The following is a 5,831-nucleotide window of genomic DNA, read 5'->3' as shown; positions in this document are numbered from 1 at the left end:
TATATGAAGAGAAAAATCGGCTAAGTCCAGGATCCATATATAATAACCTTATAATCGGCTAAGTCCAGGATCCATATTATATGAAGAGAAAAATCGGCTAAGTCCAGGATCCATATATATTAACCTAATAATCGGCTAAGTCCAGGATCCATATAATATGAAGAGAAAAATCGGCTAAGTCCCAGATTGGGTCTGTCAGAAATACACTTCCAAGTTACCACACAAGCAAGCAAGATGGCCTAGTGACGGAACCATATAATATGAAGAGAAAAATCGGCTAAGTCCGAGATTGGGTCGGTCGGAAATACACTATCAAGTTACCACACAAGCAAGCAAGATGGCCTAATGATGGATCCATATAATATGAAGAGAAAAATCGGCTAAGTCCAAGATTGGGTCTGTCAGAAATACACTATCAAGTTACCACACAAGCAAGCAAGTTACCACATGAAGAGAAAGCCGGCAAAGTCCGGGAATGTTACCACATGAACTGGAAAATGGGCAAAAACCTACCTTCACAGGCAACGTGAATAACTAAGGCTGTAGACATCGGATCGACAAGCCAAAGACTGATATGGAAAGGAAATGAGTAGTACTAGCTTTCCTGAGAGTTGCAGAGCTTAGACTGCATATGAACGAAAGTTATTAAGCGTCAAAGTCAGAGAAGTTACCCAAAGGAACACAAGTTCCAACTTAGAGCATGTATACCGCCTAGACGGTAAGAGGTACGGCCAGGCTGAGGAATAAGGAAATGTTGGCCAACATGTTCCCTAACTATCCCCCGAAGACCGCAAAGCAATCCAACATCAACCAAGAAAGTTATAGCCCGATCAAGGAAACACCTACTTTGCACCGATATTGCACCAAATACATGTACCAAGCACCTTCGGTTGCATACCTGCAGGGGTTTACCATAGTAGGCCATGGAAGACCGATATACCGAACATAATCACTTTCTATCTCCTCGGGTGTTTGAGATAGCGCTTTGCGGTACAAGAACGAAAGTTAGACTTTATCTTGGTGCATCTTTTTGCCCAAGATCACAAGACCCTATCTACCAAGGCAAGAAAGTTGTGTGGGGACAAAATGTCCAAAAGTGCCCAAAGTGGCACACTTGAACCATATATTCGAGAAAAACACAAGTGTGGGCCCGAGCTAGCAAGTTGAAATGTTCTGACCGTCAGTAGCCCTAGTTGAGGTGCACTTATCATTATATGAGGCCAACGTGCCAGCTAGTCTCTAAAGGGGCGATATGGGTGTTCCAAGGATTGTACCCAATTGAGGAAAAAACAGGGTAAGGTACGGTGTACCGCGAATAACTCGGGCTATAGATGTCCGATCGATGAGTTTGGCATATGTATGGAAAGGTCTCGACGAGACCTAACTACCCTGAAAGTATGAAGGCAAAGACTTGAATGACCGGGAAGTTATTAAGTGCACAAGTGGTAAAGTTGCACCAAAGTCCATGTTACCCGAAGTGGTACATGAACACCCAATATTCGACCAAAACACAAGTTTAGAGACGAGCTAGCGAGCTACATTGTTCAGACCGTCAGTAGCCCGCATCAAGACACGCATTTCATTATATTGAGCCTAGCCGCTAGCTCGACTCGAAGTCGGTCATATGGTTGGTTGATGGTTTGGACTGACCACGTGGTGTACCAAGGTGATGTACCTTTCATGAATTAAAACTCTGGCTGTATGGCACTGAGCGACAAGCTAAGGTGTGATTTGGAATAGTCTTGAGTGGGACTATTTAGGAAAAATGCGAACAAAAAATCACAAAGTCCTTGGGCGAAGCTATTAGCGAAACATAGAGCAAATTGGTACCAAAAACTATGGAAATGGGACTTGAGTCAAAAATAACCGCAAGTTGGAGAAGAGATAGCAAGCTTGCGTAGAACAATTATATTTGGTGCATGGTATCACCAACAAAAAAGTATATGGGGCCTAGGTGCTGGCTGGCCTCCAAAGTGGAGATATGGGCGATCCAAAGTTTGTACCCAAGTACGAACAAGTATGGAAAAAACAGGGTAAGGTACCAAGTACCATTAATAACTTCGGCTGTAGATGGCCGAGCGAGGCAAACGGCTCACCGTTGGAAAGGTCTTGGGGAGACCTATCTACCCTGAAAGTTTCATGAGGCTGAGTTGAAAGACCACGGAGATATTAGGTGATGATGGTCCAATTCGGGGACCAAGTCGCAGGAAATGGCACTTGACCAAAATCACCCTTGGAAGGTGAATACCGGCTTACCGGTAAGAGATAGCGACTTGGCGTAGAATATTCATAAGTAAGGCGTGTAGAGACGCAACTTTTATTATATGGGGCCAACCCGGTCAGGGTGCTCCAAGTCGGTCGTTTGGTCGGTTTATGGTTTGGGCCGACCACGTGGTGTACCAAGTTGAGGTACCTTTCATGAATTATAACTCGGTCAGTTTGCCACCGAGCGACAAGCTGCGGTGTGTTTTGGAATGGTCTTGAGTGGGACTATCAAGGAAAAATACAAATGGAAAATCAGCTTGTCCATGGCCGAAGCTATTAGTGAAACTTATAGCAAAATGGGTCCAAAAACGAATGAAATGGGACTTGGACCAAGAATAACGGCAAGTTGGAGAAGAGATAGCAAGTTGGTGTAGAACAATTATATTTGGTGCATGGTATGACCAACAAAAAAGTATATGGGGCCAAGGTGCTGGCTGGCCTCTAAAGTGGAGATATGGGCGATACAAAGTTTGTACCCAAGTATGGCAAAAACTGGTAGAGGTACCTTTCATGAATTACTGCTCAGGCTGTATGGCACTTAGCGGGACGCTTGGCTCTGGTATGGAATAGTCTTGAGTGGGACTATCAAGGAAAAATACGAACAAAAAATCACCATGTCCACGGACGAAGGTATTAGCGAAACATAGAGCGAAATTGCGACCAAGTCGCTGGAAATGGCCCTTGGACCAAGTATACCGTCAAGGCGGTACGAGATAGCGAGTTGACGTGGAATATTTATAAGTTTGCCTCCACGAGACGAAAGTTTAGTTATATGGGGCCAACCCGCTCAGGGTTGTCCAAGTCGGTCATATGGCTGATCGAAATTTTCGACCAAGTACTGAGAAAACAGGGTAAGGTACCGTGTACCTCGAATAACTTTGGCTGTAGATGTCCGAGCGAGGCGAACGGCATAGCGTTGGAAAGGTCTTGAGGTGTTCTAGGCACCCTGAAAGTATGAGAAGGCTACCTGGAAAACTCGTGGAGATATTAGAGAAACATAGGGCCCAAAAGATACCAAGTCGCAGGAAATGGGCCCTCCATGAACACCCTAAAATCCCAATTACGGCTAAGTTGCAGGCCAGCTAGCGAAGTGAAATGTTCTAGGCATAACTAGAACACGTTAAGGCGCAACTTTTTAAATCAGAACTTTTTTCGATATCTGGCCCCCAAAGGGGGGATATGGTCGATCCAAGGATTTTTACAAGTTTCGGTACTTTTTACGGTATCACTCATAGCTCCGGCTGTAAGCAAGCAAATGACAATCTAAGACATGATTTGGAAAGGTATTGAGTAGTACTAACTTACGTTAGAACACAGCGAAGCGCTATCGGTTCATGGCAAGGCCGATATAAGCAGTCAAAGATGAAAAATGTTGACAAAATGAACAAAAATTACCTTGGTACGCGAATAGCGGCCAGGGATGAAGAGGTACGAAGGTGGTGTAGAACAATTATAATTAGGGCTTGGTACGCTCTAAAAGTTTGCCGAAGACCGCAAAGCGCTCAGACCCACAGAAAGGGGTCATTTGGGCCGAACAGTGCGTGCAAAGAGGTGAAAATGCAAAAATTGCACTTTGGGGGGCGATTTGCGGGGGGAAGGAGGGGTCGGAGGGCAAAATGTCTCTTGACCAAAAAGTCTTATCTCGTCGAGATCTACAACATTGCCGAAGACCGCAAAGCGCTAGCTCGCAATCGAAAAATCGAGAATTTGAAAATTTTCTAAGTCTTGGGCTCCCTAAGGAAAAGTTTCAAAAATCACGTTTGTCCCCAATTTTGAAGGGGAAGGAGTCGGTTCCGGGGCATGGTGTCTTCGGCAAAAAGTCTTATCTTTTTGCGTACTTTCGACTAGTTCAATAAAAATTTTTGACCCAAAATTTGTTCGGCGGACCCCTAGGTCGAAAAACCCGAAAAAAGTCGAAAAAAGTCGAAAATGTCGAAAAATGAGAAAACCTCATATTCGGACTCTACACGAGCCCCAGATATTGAAAAGTGAAATCCGCGGTCGATTTGGAACAAAAAATTTACCTAGGCAAAGTTGTATGGAGGTAGGGACCCCTGAGAAAAAAGTTTGGTCCCGAGGCTCCTTGGACCACCAAGTCCCTAGGTCGGACCAAAATCGGAAAAAATCCGACCAAAGTCGAAAGTGTCGAAAATTTTAAAAAACCCCTTTTGGGGCCCTATGGCCTCCCTAGATAATGAAAAGTGAGGTCCGCGGCCGATCCGGAAGAAAAACTTGACCTAGGCAAACTTGTATGACGGTGGGGACCCAAAAAAATTTCGATGAGTGTAGTTTAGACAGGCCGGAAAATGTATCGGTGGTCCGTATCAAGGGACGTCTTTTAGTTCCATGGGGTGGTGGTCGTCGAACAAAGTCGCCTAGGTCGACCACCAGAAAGACCAGTCGTGTTGTAATGGATGTTTTGGCCACTTTGCTAGGGAAACCTAGTAGGTCGAAGCAAATTTGGGGTTCGAGATGAGTTGGTGAAAGTTGGTCCAACCTAGGTGTGCTTGGTGGAGGTTGACCATGAAAGTAGAGCATGATGGGAATGACCATAACTTTGGTTCTAGATGTCGGATCGGTACACTTTCGGCAGTTTTGGAAAGGTGAAGGCCTGCTCTAGCTATGTTTCCTACCAAGCTGAGCGCCTACTAGTGACCCGGAGGAGGTATTAAGGGTCAAAGGCAAAAAGGGGTACCCTAAAGTGCGTGTGACCAAGAAAATGGGAAAAACGGTATCGCCTATAGCTCAGGCTGTATGGCTCGGATCGGAAAGCTTGGATATGCGTTGGAAAGGTCTTGACGAGCGCTAGCTATGTGTCCTACCAAGCGAAGCGCTAGGTGTTGAGCAAGTCGGTCATATTAGAGGGCAAAGGTGAAAAATGGTGGTTTAGAGGCGAAAATTCACCTTATGATCGAAAATAGCGGGCGAACGATAAGAGCTACGAACACGGCGTAGAACAATCATAAGTACGTTACCACAAGACCTAACTTTGGCCAATATAGAGCGAGAAGATCGGAGGTACCCATCAGGGTGATATGGCTGGTTCAAAGTTGGACCAAAACGAGACTTGAGAAATGGATTGAAACACGGTATCGCGAATAACTCAGGCTGTATGGAACGGATCGACAAGCTTAGATCAGTGTTGGAAAGGTCGAACCGAGCGCTAACTATAATCCCAAACAACCGAAGCGCTAAGTGTTGAGCAAAACTGAGTTATTAAGCGACAAAGTGGAAAAATAATACCAAAATGGCCAAAAATCACACAAGACCAAGAATACCGAGCAAGCGGTAAGAGATAGCGGGTTGACGTAGAATACTTATAAGTTTGCCTCTACGAGACCTAAAAGTCGTCCATAGAAAGCGAGAAGATCGGACCACTCTGGAAGGGTGATACGAGTGGTCAAAAATTAGCAAAAATGAAACATGGCTAAAATGGATTTGACTTGTGCACCGTATAGCTCCGGCTGTATGGCATGGATTGTTAAGCTAGGATATGTTTTGGAAAGGTAACACCCAGCGCTAGATACGACTAAAAGAAAGCAAAGCGCTAACTAGCATGATTTGGA

This window comes from Anopheles ziemanni, assembly GCF_943734765.1.
Source record: "Anopheles ziemanni chromosome X unlocalized genomic scaffold, idAnoZiCoDA_A2_x.2 X_unloc_147, whole genome shotgun sequence".
In the NCBI taxonomy this organism is placed as follows: domain Eukaryota; kingdom Metazoa; phylum Arthropoda; class Insecta; order Diptera; family Culicidae; genus Anopheles; species Anopheles ziemanni.
Note: the sequence above shows the minus strand (reverse complement) of the source record.